The sequence below is a fragment of the Octopus sinensis genome, linkage group LG14 (assembly GCF_006345805.1).
Source record: "Octopus sinensis linkage group LG14, ASM634580v1, whole genome shotgun sequence".
In the NCBI taxonomy this organism is placed as follows: domain Eukaryota; kingdom Metazoa; phylum Mollusca; class Cephalopoda; order Octopoda; family Octopodidae; genus Octopus; species Octopus sinensis.
Window position 1 is genome coordinate 64,746,791 of NC_043010.1, and position 16,472 is coordinate 64,763,262.

The window sequence follows — 16,472 nt, forward strand, 5'->3', positions numbered from 1 at the left end:
TAAATCACAATATGTGTGTGTATAATGACTAACGCTTACATTTCCACAATTTTCATCCGATTTTCACCAAACTTTGCACACACATTACTTATGTTCCAACGATCATCATGCACTATTACGCGTAATTGGACGTAAATGGACATAGTGGAAGCATTTTGTCTAATTATTTCCCTTGTCTACATACGACAGTGATTCAGTTGAGTAGGAACACTGTACACGATAAATATCCAATACCAAACTATCTTAATCTACATAATTAAGGTGCAGTAAACTTTGGCACGCTTACCTTTACCTATTCTGAGTTTGCACACACATTACTTATGTCCCAATGATGGTCATGCACTATAGCATTTTACCCAGAGCTCCAGCGTAATTGGACGTAAAGGGACATAGACTTTTTGTATGGAGAGTTTTCTATCTTTTTTTCATCTTTTTATAAAAGTGGAAGCATTTTGTCTAATTATTTCCCTTGTCTACTAAAAAAATTGCAAACTCACTTTTGTGAGGTTGCGAATCAGTACTTAGTATTACGAACAAGTTAGGTTATGAAATATGATAAACACTCTCTACATTTCTTAAAACTACAGAATGATTTTCAAATATTTAAATAGGGAAGAGATGCAATGGCCACATATATGCAGCATCAAAACCAAGACGAGCACAGATTACAGAAAAGAATATGTTATGCTAACGCATAAGAAGATTGAAAGAAATATTTTGACATACATTGATGAAATTTGCATTGATGTAATCTGAGGAAGATATCTCGTCAGGCTGAAGTTTCACACGTGAATGGTCGTCTGAAATATGCAACGAAGAAATATATATATACTAATTAGCAAATAGTAGTTATATGAGCAAGAAATAGAAATCACAACGACATCTAAAAGCCAGAAAAATATATTGCTTAAATTAGTATTTAAAAAATTATCAATAAGAGAAAAAAACTTTAAACAAGCATTATGAATGTCAAGATTAAGGAAAAAAGAGAAGCATGTGAATTTGCATGAGAGAGAACATAACAAGAAATTATGCACTGAGTCAACATTCCAAATCCTGCTCAATTTAAATCATTCAGTATTCATTTATTTGAACTCTATTCTATTACAAACAAGGTGCATTGAATCACTTTTATACAAATGTAGAAACTATTGACTCATCTCATGGTATTTTTTCCTTTATTTCAAGGACTCACTTAGCATAAGTTTCCTGATTCATGGAGGGTACAAAACTATTTGATAGAAACATTTAAATATTGCTTATAGGGATTTCGCACTAATCCATTTTCTTTCAATTTCTATTGTTGTTATAGAGGAAAGGTTATACTTATTTCTCTGCATATCATGACATAGCAACTTTACTCGGTTCTCATATTGATTAAATAAATAAGAAATAAATAACTGAAATAGTCTAGATTAGGTAATTACACGCAGCATAGGAGTGTGGTATAATAAAACAGCTGTACTGATTTTTTTCAAAATTGTTTCTATTGATTTTTCAGGTACTTTGAAATTTCCACGTTAAAATTATACAGAGTTCTCATCAATGTTCACTGCAGCTATCTGTATCAGCATCAATGTAGTTAGAGAGAGAATATTTTTCGAGTTGAAAGAAAAGTTACAATATTCAAGACATAAAAAAGGCATACATTTCATTTCAATTGTTTTCATTTGTATAGTGAGTATGAGGCCTTAAAATATATGAAAGAAATCAGTATTTACATGGAAGTATAAAGTTATGCAAATTCTTCCTTGTATTCTCAGGTTTAGTTGCTTCAGTATAAGGCATTGGTAAGGTCTGTGGCAACCTCTACAAACATATGAAAATGAAAGTCGTACAGTTTTAACAACAACATAAATATTGTTATTATCAGTGACACATAAGGCGGCGATCTGGAAGAATCGTTAGCACGCTGGACAAAATGCTTAGCGGTATTTTCCCATCACTACGTTCTGAGTTCAAATTCCGCTGAGTCGACTTTGCCTTTCATCCTTTCGGGGTCGATAATTAAGTACCAGTTCAGAAGTTGGGTCGATATAATCGACTTACTCCTCCCCAAAATTTCAGGCCTGTGTCTTTAGCAGAAAGATTATTAGTGACACATTATCAAGAATCTAGTAAATAACAGGAATTAATAACGCATTACTAACAAAATAATCAGTGAAAAGTTATTAACGATATATTTAGTGACACAATGATTTCTGTCCTGAACACAAGAGCAATTGTTTTGAGGGGAGTGGATAAGTTGATATTGTAGTTCCCAGTATTTGATTGCTGTTATATTTTATCGACCCCTAAAAGATAAAGAGTGTCCTCGAAAGGATTTGAACTAAGAAAATAATGAAAGAACAGAAAACAGTTTTACCACACACTCTAACGATTCGGCCGGTTACCGGCAATGTGACACAGTAGCGATAAATTTAGTGAGAAAATACTAACAAAAGGGCCGATTACTAACAACTCAGTAAATATTAGAGTTCTATCAACACAACACTAGAAATAAAATTAGTGAAACGTTAACAACATATTTTGTGAAATACTATTAACTATGCAGTAAATGATTCTATAGTAATAATATTATTATAGTATTAACAATGCAGTAAATGACACCTAACAAACAATATAGTAAATAGGGCAGTACTAATAATTGGCAAGTATTAATTTTATTTAGTGACAGGCTACTGTCAAACAGTGATATGGTGTACAACAAAGTAATGAGAGACTATTGTCATTACTATGTAACACTCTACTAATAATAATGTCATTAACAGTTAGCTAATATTGCTAACTTATTTACTTCTACCATGTTAATGTTAAAATTTCTCATCTTGGTATTAACATTTTAAACAGTGTTAGGTTAAACATAGCTCATATATGACATTGTACTAACTCGGTTTTTACAAATAATACACAACTAGAAGAAATGAAGTATCACATCTCTCGGATATATTGATACGTTAAATTTATACTGACACTAATAAGAATAGTGCTTCAGTATTAATAATAATGAGATTACGAATAAACAAAATGTTTGAAAATATTCATAAAAGGCAGTCACTGACCAAGAATTCATCATTATATGGTTCCACTTCCTGTTTCTTCTGAGCAACATAATTCAGTAGATATGAGTGAGACGAGGAACTGTCTTTGTTGATGTATACACCTTCGCTTTCCTTCATCTGTATATCCTCATAGATATGTGCTATGAATAATGATAATAAATATTAATAGGAAAAAATGCGCATATACACAAATATTAATAGTTACTAAAAAGTATAAATACGCACTCTTCCAGAAATATACACATATATATCTCCTGCCCAATTCAAGATCACAACATACATGTACACTGCAACATAATTTCTTTTCCTCAACAGGCCCTGCCCTATTTAACATTGTCCCGAGGGAGATCAAAGAGGAAAAGGATCCCATCAACTTTAAACAGAGTCTGGATAGATTCCTTCAAAGAATACCAGATAAGCCACCCATAATTGGATACAACTCACCCAACAAGAACTCACTACTTGAACAAAACTGGATACAACTCACACAACAAGAACTCACTACTTGAACAAAACTTGACTTAAACAGGATTCGAATAATCCTATCAGGTGGTGCTATTAAGTTAGACATGGCCTGGACCAATCTTTGGTCGAAACATATCTAAGTTTATCTAAGTTCTAAGTTCATATAGACTCACTTAAAGTGTTATGTGTGTGTGTTGTCTGTGTGTATGTGCGTGTGTGTGCGAATGTGTGTGCGTGCGAGTATGTGTGTGTGTCTGTATGTATTATGTGTGTGTGTGCGTGTGTGTGTGTGTGTGTGTGTGTGTGTGTGTGTGTATTAATCAAAATACCACATTCATTGAAATTTTACTTGACTTCACATTCTCGCTTTAAATATTAGAAAACCACAATTGTATTTTATCCTTACATTTAAATTTCTTTGTTTTCCATTCTCGTTCATTAGCTTAATTTCCTATTTTTCACTCAATGCTTTCTGCATTGTCTTTTATCTGTTAGGTAATAATTGCGATACTTACCACCAAAGATTTGCACGACATTCACTTTTTCCCATTTCTTACCCGTAATGTTTTCTCAACATACTAGACATAGCAGTTGAACTCCTATCAAATGAATTTTCTTCGTAGATCGAAAACATTTAATTTCCCTCGGCCCTTATCATAACGACTTAAACTTATTGTTGATAGAATACTTCTGTATACATAATGTTATTTTTCATATGATACATATTTTAAAATAAAGTTGTCTTTCTCTTTATAAAGTAACATAATCCATATCTTTTTAAGCATTCAGTCACTTGCTCATAACCATCGGAAATCAAATTAAATTATCATCAATATAAAATATTCCGAGTTTCCGATTAGCTTTTAACAATAGAAATTAAAAGTATTCAGTAACTTGTGAATTCGAATATTGGGTTAACAGAAGTATTTGTAGGTAAAAATCACAAAATGTTACAAATATGGGCTCATGATACGAGAACATTTTTTGATGTCCTTCGTTATTCATAGCGATGTCATTGTTTGTTTCTTCTCGAGACATACATGTCTCATAAGGGTTGGTTTCCAAGTTTCATTGGCGTATAGTTTCCCCACCTGGACGGGACGCCTGTCCGTCGCAGGTGAGTGCTTGATGGAGGGGGAAAGGGTGAGAAAAAGTTGTGGCGAAAGGGTCAACAGAAGTTCGCCATTGCCTAAGCCACACAGAACTTATGTATTTTGTTAATAAACACACACATCGCTCGGCCTGAGGTTTGAACCCACGATCCTTCGACTGAGAGTCCGCTGCTCTAGCCACTAGGCTATTTCCTCCACATAACCATGTTTTCCAGAAATGAAGAAGCAAATATGTAATGGATCAGATGTCGTCTAAAACTAATCACAGCTGAAAAATAACTAAATATTCAGGTTAACAATAGGTACTATATAGCAGTGTCAGAGGTGAATCTCGTTGGGTTAAATATGCTGATTTATATCCTTCTGTCCAATATCTTATATACTCGAACTGCAGTACGTTTACTTCAACGCCGATGGTGATGTTGAATACATTCAAAGCAAGAATGACAGGTCTACTGAGATTCACTGAGATTCACAGAGTTCACCAAATAGTTCAACAGTGCATAATATAAATTTAACTTAAATATAGTACATACACATAATCAATATACACGATAAAGTAAACATGTTACTGTACAATAAAATAAATATCAATACACGTTGTCGTCAACAAAGCATGATCGCGCTATGAGCAATTGTAGCCTTCTTAGAGTTTTTTAAATAAATATTTGTCAACATTTTCAGTTCGTACACATCCTATAAAGACTCAATTCATTTTGTTTGCCATGTGGCAAATGTAGTGAAAGTATGTTTGAAGAAATAGTGAGAGAGAATAAACCTACCTGTATCATCAGGAATGGCTTGTGAATACATATTTTCCGATGTTTTGCGAATTCTCTTACCACGTTTTGCAATTTGCTTTTTTTTCCTATATAAGTATAGATTTATTTCATGAACTACTAATGTGTAAATATCAGTGTGACTGTCTGATTAAAACCAAATAGTTAAATATCATATAGTTATAAGTTACAAGTAGCATATAGTGTACTATTAATATTGATATATCTCACGTAAATCTATATTGATAGATTAAAATAATTAACAAGAGAACACCAAAGTCTTCATCTTCATACGGGAAATCAGCTGTGTGACACATTACTTCGAATTTAATACTCTTTTATTTATATCATGAATTTCACGACTGATATATCATTGCCAACAGAAAAAAAACTTATTTCTTCATTTTTACAAGGATTAAATTTTCATCCTATATAAAATACCGTTATCTTAAATATTATTAAATACATAGCGTGGCGCAACTATATTGTCATTGTTTTCATCCCTATATTTTCTGAATTCATTCAGTTACCAATAGATATGAGCTTGATTTTCATTGCATCTAGGTTGATAAAATGAATGTTAAACAATTCTATTTTAGTTTTGGAGATGATTCCAACATGCTACACCTATGTCATGTCAGGTTATATCACGGTGCCAATGTAATGAACTACAATTATTAGTAAAAAGTTTCAAGATTGTAAGGCGGAGATCAGACAGAATCGTTATCACGCCGGGCAAAATGTTTGCAGAATTTTGTCCATATTTACATTATAAGTTCAATTTCAACCGTGGTTATCTTTGCATTTCATCCTCTCGGGGTCGATGAAATAAGTGTCAGTAATTCTGTCCTTGTACCAACATTCGAAACACGTATATGTCAAGATCGTGTACACATACGCACGCGCAAGCATACACTTAAATATATATCCTTAATGCTTCCGATTTAACATCGCACATGCGTTTTATATTTCTGGATAAAGACTCTTAGCTGCCGATGCTTAAGGATTTATCATAATATCAGGCTGAATAAAAAGTAAGCAACATTTTGAAACATGAAATTCATTACTATATATTTCAACAATGCGGAAGTACCATTACAATCAACACATTTTTTGCCAATGAGTTACACGTTTGTTTATTCCGGTAACATAAAAATCTGGAGTTCAGGTGCTAATGAAATCTTTCAGCATCGTTTTGCTTTTTGAATGCCTTCTCTCGCAGGAAACCATCAAGGTGACTGAAAAAGTGGTAGTCAGTAGGAGAAAAGTCTGGGGAATAAGCTGAGTGTGGAAGAACTTTGTAGCCAAGTTCCCTCAATTTCTGGAGTGTCGTTAGTGAAACGTATGGTCGAGCATTGTTATGAAGAATGATCAGCCCTTTTCTGTTGCCCCGTCTGGGACAGAGGAGTAGCAGTTTTCCGTTCATTTTGGTAATTTCATGGCAATATGTTTCTACAGTAATGGTTTTTCCGGGTTTTAAGAAGTTATATTGGATGAGTCCAACAGTACACCACCAAACAGTCACCATGACCTGTTTGAAGAGATCGGGATTCTGGAAAGTTTCCGGTGCTTCATTTTGGTCCAACTATTGCGAAGAACGTTTTCTTTTATTGCACAGAATCCACTCTACACCGCAAGTTAGAAAACGGTCGAGAAACAGATCGGTCATGTTAGGTAGGAGAGGTGACGAGCAAATTTCATATCTGAGCATCTTCTGATTTTCATTCAAATTGTGTGCTACCCATTTGTCGAGCTTTTTTTATGCTTTGATCGCACTTGCAGGCAGTTTTCTGGCTAGCCTGAAGTTCTTTTGCCAGTTCTCGACTGGTTTTACGTGGATCTTACTCAATAACGATCTTTGATTGACCATCATCGATAACTGATGAGCGTCCACCATGTTCGCGATCTTCAAGGCCCAGGTCTCACTGCGAAATCGTTTAAAACATTTTGGAGCTGACCAATCACAGGTAATTTCCTAACCAAATCTTTCGTTGATATTGCGAGATGTTTTAGCTGCTTTACGCCTCTTTTTAGTAGTTGAATAGCAAAATTTCTCGAATGTCGCGCTTTGACAGTTCCATTTCAGATGATTGTAACAACCGTGAAAAAATATCAATGTTAATTTATTGATGCATTTGGGCAATTCTATTATCAACAATTGGTAAAAAATAAACACTTAAAAATTCAAAACTCTTCAAACATCCGGCACAAATTCTTCATGGTTCAAAACGTTGATTACTTTTTACTCAACCTGATATAACTTATGTTTTCGTAAAGCTACCTCATGAAATTTATCGTTATTGCGAGAATAATTGTATCAACGATTCATAAAGTCTCTGTGAACCATGTGACTCATATATTAAAAAAGGATTTGTACCGAGAGAAAATACTACCAATGGAAATATCTGAGAGCAGTATATTATATACTTAGTTACGATATTTGACAAGGTACCATATTTTTGATGGAGAAGAGAAATTGGTCGATAAAACTCTTATAAAGAGAAGAGGCAAATTATCTCAGATCACATCTAGCCGACATTTTCAGTTATTTCTTTCATTGAATGGAATGCTTTACTCTACGAAATACTTTAAACACTATTGCAAACTATACCAGAAAATATCTTCTTGACTGTTGAAATATTTTTCAGATACACTGTCTAAATAAACGTAATATCGATTAGACTACATCAACATTATTCAGCGCCTTATTACACTGGTCGACAAGTATTTGTCATCAATCATATATCAAGGTGTACCTAGAATAGTTTTTAATGCTGACTTCAAATATACAATTTGTTTTTTGACATCACGTATAGTTTGTAAGATGAGAAAGTCATTTGGTTTTAGCACACGCATCATAGAGAAATTTCAATTAAAATTAGTGACGTGTATACATCATGGAAATATACGTCTAAAATAAACTACATTATTCATTGTTACATAGTTCAGATGTAATATTTCATCATCTTAAATTAACCAATCAAGTTTTGTTTGATGAAATAGGTATTTCAACATCTCAAATTGTCCAGTTATAGTTGCTCTGATGAAATATTTCTTCATCTCAAATTCAATATAACTATAATTGTTTTATCTAGTTCCCGACTTCTTTTCTGTGTTAACAATGTCAAGACAGTGCAGAAATTGTTGTGATGTATTTTGTCATGCCTGTGGACAATTTATTGCCAACGCTCAAAAACTTACAATAACACCAGAGATCAAGAAGATTTATAAGCTATACTTTGACTGTCCTTTTAGAGATCAGGACAAATTATGGGCACCACATATTATCTGCTTAGCTTGCTCAAATGGCTTATGTGACTGGTCCATTAAGATGAAGAATTCCATGCCTTTTGCCATTCTAATGATAAGGAGGGAGCCGAAAGACCATTTTAATGACTGTTGTTCTTGCAAAGTAAATGTCACAGGATATTCTATGCGTAATAAAGACAAAATTGTGTATCCCACTTTGGATTCTGCAATGAGACATATGCCTCATAATGGAAGTCTGCCAATTCCAGTTCCACCAGATGATGGTATTGAAACATCATATGATGATGCTGACTGTCACGATAGTGCTGCTGTGGATGATTACGTGGCTGATGACGATAGCTTTGAACCTGAGGAAAGTTTCCCAAGCTCAACTGAATGACCTTGTTAGAGACCTATCCCTCTCAAAAGATAAAACAGAACTGTTGCATGAAGACTGAAGAAGTATCTGATAGAACACGGTTATCGAATAACTTATTTGCAGCAGAGAAATGTGGTTCTACAAACGTGATTTTCTATTGAGGACTCCCTTTACTTTTGCAGTAACATCGATTGGCTTTTCGAACGTATATGACAAAGCCATGATCCTGCAGAGTGGCATTTATTTATTGACTCTTCAAAATAAAGTTTAAAAGCTGTACTTCTCCATAATGGTAATTTGAAGCACTCCATTCCTATTGCACACTCCACTCCTTTCATCTTCATGAATTATATGAGAATATGGAACTTTTACTTCATGCCGTTGCCTATGAAAGGTATTCATGGAAAATATGCGGAGATTTGAAAATCATTGGAATGTCAATTGGAAGGCAGTCAGGTTTCACAAAATACTGTTGCTTCTTGTGTCTATGGGATACTCGGGCAACTGACAGATATTATTAGGAATCAAACTGGCAAACAAGAACATCAGGACTGTTCAGCATCATGAATACAACTCTTGTAGATCCATGTAATGTCCTAGTGCCCCCTTTGCATATAAAACTTAGACTGATGAAACTGTTTGTAATGACACCAGGGAAGAAGAATGGCAGAGGGTTTGAGTATATTATAGAAAACTTACCGAAAAGTCACTCAGGCGAAGTTGAAAGAGAGTATCTTTGTCGAGCCCCAAATTAGAGAAGTACTCAAAGATATCAACTTCAAGACGACACTGAATGAACTGGAATTGCCTGCCTGAAATGTTTTCAATAGTATGTGTAACAATTTCTTAGGCAACAAAGGATGCAAAGGACCACAAGGATGGCCTGAAGAGTCTTCTGAAATGTTACTCAGTAATGGGTTGTCGTATGCCACCGAAAGTTCACTTCTTGATCTCCCACCTAGATTTCTCCGCAGATAACCTTTGAGTAGTCTCTGATGAAAATAGTGGTGAGCAATTCATATATATCTCAATAACCAAATACCTCAGAGAGTAAGGACACTAACCCAAAATTTAGTGCTCGTTCAACCATATTACATGTAAAGGTAAAACAATGCAAGAAACAGATAATATTCACATACCGACACCAAATTGCAGCTGCCATTCCCATGGCTAGAATGACAAACAGAAGCAATGGAACTAATACAGACACTAGGATATTCTTGCTTGTTTTCTCTGGAAGTAAAAGAAAAGTATGGCTTATATACACATATTTACACATATATGTGCATCAACATATATGTACAAACACAAAAATGCATGCATATATATATATATACATATATACAAACACACACACACAGACATACATACATACAGTCACCTGAGTATTATACTTGATGTACTGGAGCTCTCTCGGTTACAACAGCGAGGGTTCCAACTGATTCGATCAACTTAACATCCTGCTCGCGAAATTAACGTGCAAGTGGCTGAGCACTCCGCGGAGACGTGTATACTTAACGCAGTTTTCGGTGAGATTCAGCGTGACATAGAATGTGACAGGGGTAGCCCTTTGAATTATAAGTACTACTCATTTTTGCCTGATATAGAAACTGGACCAACATGAAATGAAGTGTTCTATGAAGGGCTTGTGAAAGTGTATACACACATCCACTTCTACCTTGTTTTTTTCCTCTTAACTCAGTATGGCTTATCGATCACCACTAACATTAATGAGATTTGTACATTCAAACAAATTAATATACAGTTTTAATTTTAATGACTGCTATGACCATTTCAACTTGTACCTGTTCTCCTAATTCATAATGCTAAATTTATCTGTTTTGAAGATTTAAATTTGTCAACATTGAAACTTTTAAAGATATATTCTAATTCATAATATTAAACTTTTACCACTGATAAACAAAAATATTTTTGAAACTAGTTTGGTATATATGGAAATAAATGTATTTTAAACAATTACGGTTTTTTCAAATTTAGGTGCATTTTCAACAACAAATTTGCCTAATATATATATAGACACATATTCTTTTGTTTATATGTAGGGAAGTAAATATGCGAGCTAGCATGGTCTCTCCCCACCCCTCTCCAAAACCGACATGTAAAAAATACATTTCTATCAACAACATTCCAAAACTAAACTTATATTTTTTCCTCTCTTTTATAATCACCTTTTACAAAAAAACATGTATCTTACACCTCATTAACACGATCACTTCCAGACACACACCTAAAGTCATCTTTAACATAGAAAATTACCGAAGTTCTCTTTACAAAGAATTTGAAAAACATTGACCACTATCATTTTTAACAAATGTCAGCTATTCAAATGGCATTAACGGGAGGCCTTAATAAAACACTCTTTAAACACCCACCACCTCCCAACTCTATTACCAATCATCTTGTTTTTACCATTCACCAATGTCTTTGAGCTCTGGTTCATCAACATTCCTTACTCCCACTCTTATTAAAAAACCCCAAACCCATCCCATACATACCCAAATTTCTTATATACAGAATTGCACAACACAACCTAAGATCAGTTGACAACCGCCACAGACAAATGCGAGAAAATTTTTGTGTAAAGTTAACAAGAAAGGCTTTAAAAAATCTTCCCACCAAAGTTAATAGAGAACTTACTAGATCTATAAACCAAATTGTATAATTATATTATTAGAACATTAAATTAATTAGAACTACCAGTAAAGTCATCCTATTTTCAAATATGCCTAACTGCACTGAGGTTTTCACACACACACACACACACACACACCACACACAACACACACACACATATATATATATATATATATACATTTAAATATATGTGTGGTGTGTGTGTTTTGCGAGTATGTATGCATGCTTATATAAATGTGTATGCGTGTTTGTGTTTATGTGTGCATGCATAATATATACATCCATACATATATGTATAAGGTAATTTAACCAGGAATGTTTCTGTTGTAAAAGCTCCCCGATAGACATGATATCATTTCAATAAAATTATAGCTAAAATATTTATTTCTTACAACATACCTTTCCTGCAGTAATCGTATCGTTTAATGCGATTATAGTATTACATTTTAATTGCCAAATCATCCTCCAAAAGTCTGTCAGTGTACTTTGTGTAGGACCTATTTAAATAAAAGAAGTATAAAATAAAACCCAAAAGAAATTTCAAGAAATATTATAATATTCCCTGCATTCTGTTCATATCTAACCCTGTTTGTTGTCATTTGTACTAATCTGGTTGGCACTGTCCTGTACGTTCTGTTTCCCACAGTCAATAAGCTCTAAAACTTCAACTACGAGCCATGAGATTTGCCTTTCAGAGTCTAACATTATAAGTAATTTCCATTGGAAAATAGAGCTATGTTCGATAATTATAGATGTCAATGATATATAAGATATATCATATATGAATATTCTTCAAAGAACAACTAAATGATAAACTAGAGTTCATTTTTTCTTTTGCATGCGATTTCAGTTTGCATCCGACGTTTCAACATTGAGTTTGTGCGTATGAGTAGATACGTATACGTTTGTGAGTAGACAGACGTATATCTGAGTATGTGTGCGTATATTAGTGTTTGTGTGTGCCTCTCTGTGTGTGAGCATAATTGTGTATGTGCAAGTGAAATTTTTCTCTGCCCTCCCGCCATTTGCCTGTCTTATTTTTCTTGCTCCACTTTTGTTTGATGTTTTCTTTCTCATCCTTGCCTGTCTGATGCCTCGTCCCGTAAATCTTCACTTCATCGCTCCTTGCACTAATAAAACTTTTCTCTGTCTCCGTTCTTTCTAAGGTTGCATTTTAGCAGGACAGAAAATGTAATGCACACACAGACACACACACGTACGCGTGCTCACACACACACACGTGGCATACATACCACGTATACAGAGAAACGATATAAACATGTAGTACAGTAAATTATACAACGGAGTTCCCAATATAAACGAGGGAAATCCATGATAGAGAACATGAAAGTTCTTTGTTAGAGCGGATGTTTTCTGTACAGATGAAAGTAAATATCTAGAAATATAAATCAGGTACCGGTCTTTGGTAACCATTTATGGAGTATTCGTCTTTAGTTACACCTCTAATGACTATGGTATATATAGAAATGGAATACAAAGTAAAACCTGGAAAATATTATTTCATTTATTTTATTAATTATTTCTACAGAAATCATAGCCAGCATTGATTTTTTTTGCTACAAATTTTTGTACCGAGATGTCAGATGTAATCAATGAGATCGGAGACAAAAATGGGTAATGAGTATATATACTATATTTAGGAAGTTTTCGCACTTTCATCAGCAGACATTTAACCCACTCTTGCCTCCGAACACACTGTTTATATATCCACCGCATACCAAAGTGTTAAGTAATCAGATATACCAATGTACACATCAAACGCATTCCTGGGGATGGTATGTAAGCATTAATGACTTGTAGGTAGTAGTTTTCGATATGCAACCATAATATACGTTAAGGTAAAAGTAAAGAGCACAGCTAAGGCAGAAGACATGGTGTTGACTCATAAAAACAGTTAATATACTTTATACTCTAACTAACGTTTATTGTTCATTATGGTGCATGACGAAATTCCACGTGCCTACAAATCATTATTATTTCATTTATTGAAAGGCCTAAAGAAATTAGGATTCGCACAAAACTTTCAATATGATTATTTTCTTTATCAAATAATTTATAATACATACCTTGACAAGCAATATAACGCTGGTTCTGAAACAAAGCAAAATTTTTAAAAGATTAATAAACATGTCATTCATTCAAGTATTAATAGCAAAGAATGAAATAGGAAATTTAATTCACTCTCGAGCTTCCATCTTTGTTAATGGTTATGGTTTCTTATCATTTCTTGTTATAGTAAATCTTACTTTGTTAATATTATTGTTGCTGTAACTCATCTTTAGTGCTACATTGAAATGTGAGCATTGATGATTATAAAATTAACAGAGAATCCAACGAAACATCGTCATCTAGTATATATAAATCGCAGTATGTGTGTGTGAGTTTTCCATACTTTTTAATCTTTTTTATAAAAGTGAAACGATTTTTCCTATTTATTTATTTCCACTATCCACCTATATAAATCACAATATGTGTGTGTATAATGACTAACGCTTACATTTCCACAATTTTCATCCGATTTTCACCAAACTTTGCACACACATTACTTATGTTCCAACGATCATCATGCACTATTACGCGTAATTGGACGTAAATGGACATAGTGGAAGCATTTTGTCTAATTATTTCCCTTGTCTACATACGACAGTGATTCAGTTGAGTAGGAACACTGTACACGATAAATATCCAATACCAAACTATCTTAATCTACATAATTAAGGTGCAGTAAACTTTGGCACGCTTACCTTTACCTATTCTGAGTTTGCACACACATTACTTATGTCCCAATGATGGTCATGCACTATAGCATTTTACCCAGAGCTCCAGCGTAATTGGACGTAAAGGGACATAGACTTTTTGTATGGAGAGTTTTCTATCTTTTTTTCATCTTTTTATAAAAGTGGAAGCATTTTGTCTAATTATTTCCCTTGTCTACTAAAAAAATTGCAAACTCACTTTTGTGAGGTTGCGAATCAGTACTTAGTATTACGAACAAGTTAGGTTATGAAATATGATAAACACTCTCTACATTTCTTAAAACTACAGAATGATTTTCAAATATTTAAATAGGGAAGAGATGCAATGGCCACATATATGCAGCATCAAAACCAAGACGAGCACAGATTACAGAAAAGAATATGTTATGCTAACGCATAAGAAGATTGAAAGAAATATTTTTGATATACATTGATGAAATTTGCATTGATGTAATCTGAGGAAGATATCTCGTCAGGCTGAAGTTTCACACGTGAATGGTCGTCTGAAATATGCAACGAAGAAATATATATATACTAATTAGCAAATAGTAGTTATATGAGCAAGAAATAGAAATCAACAACATCTAAAAGCCAGAAAATATATTGCTTGCTTAAATTAGTATTTAAAAAATTATCAAAGAGAAAAAAACTTTAAACAAGCATTATGAATGTCACATTAAGGAAAAAAGAGAAGCATGTGAATTTGCATGAGAGAGAACATAACAAGAAATTATGCACTGAGTCAACATTCCAAATCCTGCTCAATTTAAATCATTCAGTATTCATTTATTTGAACTCTATTCTATTACAAACAAGGTGCATTGAATCACTTTTATACAAATGTAGAAACTATTGACTCATCTCATGGTATTTTTTCCTTTATTTCAAGGACTCACTTAGCATAAGTTTCCTGATTCATGGAGGGTACAAAACTATTTGATAGAAACATTTAAATATTGCTTATAGGGATTTCGCACTAATCCATTTTCTTTCAATTTCTATTGTTGTTATAGAGGAAAGGTTATACTTATTTCTCTGCATATCATGACATAGCAACTTTACTCGGTTCTCATATTGATTAAATAAATAAGAAATAAATAACTGAAATAGTCTAGATTAGGTAATTACACGCAGCATAGGAGTGTGGTATAATAAACAGCTGTACTGATTTTTTTCAAAATTGTTTCTATTGATTTTTCAGGTACTTTGAAATTTCCACGTTAAAATTATTCAGAGTTCTCATCAATGTTCACTGCAGCTATCTGTATCAGCATCAATGTAGTTAGAGGAGAGAATATTTTTCGAGTTGAAAGAAAAGTTACAATATTCAAGACATAAAAAAGGCATACATTTCATTTCATTTGTTTTAATTTGTATAGTGAGTATGAGGCCTTAAAATATATGAAAGAAATCAGTATTTACATGGAAGTATAAAGTTATGCAAATTCTTCCTTGTATTCTCAGGTTTAGTTGCTTCAGTATAAGGCATTGGTAAGGTCTGTGGCAACCTCTACGAACATATGAAAATGAAAGTCGTACAGTTTTAACAACAACATAAATAATGTTATTATCAGTGACACATAAGGCGGCGATCTGGAAGAATCGTTAGCACGCTGGACAAAATGCTTAGCGGTAGTTTTCCCATCGCTACGTTCTGAGTTCAAATTCCGCTGAAGTCGACTTTGCCTTTCATCCTTTCGGGGTCGATAAATTAAGTACCAGTTGAGAACTTGGGTCGATATAATCGACTTACTCCTCCCCAAAAATCTCAGGACCTGTGTCTTTAGCAGAAATGATTATTAGTGACACATTATCAAGAATCTAGTAAATAACAGGAATTAATAACGCATTACTAACAAAATAATCAGTGAAAAGTTATTAACGATATATTTAGTGACACAATGATTTCTGACCTGAACACAAGAGCAATAGTTTTGAGGGGAGTGGATAAGTTGATATTGTAGTTCCCAGTATTTGATTGCTGTTATATTTTA

At 33.6% G+C, this 16,472-nt stretch overlaps 1 protein-coding gene and 1 non-coding gene across 2 annotated transcripts in view; both read right to left on the reverse strand.

Moving 5' to 3' along the window:
* The window catches only part of LOC115219454 (multiple epidermal growth factor-like domains protein 6), a 374,545-nt gene that overhangs the window by 26,504 nt on the left and 331,569 nt on the right, over positions 1-16,472 (reverse strand). The gene's annotated exons all lie outside the window — the stretch shown is intronic.
* On the reverse strand, positions 12,101-14,641 carry LOC115219453. The gene is made up of 3 exons (XR_005001958.1): positions 14,467-14,641; positions 13,789-13,813; positions 12,101-12,198 (listed from the first exon to the last, which is right to left on the reverse strand). It is a non-coding gene; the product is annotated as an uncharacterized LOC115219453 (transcript).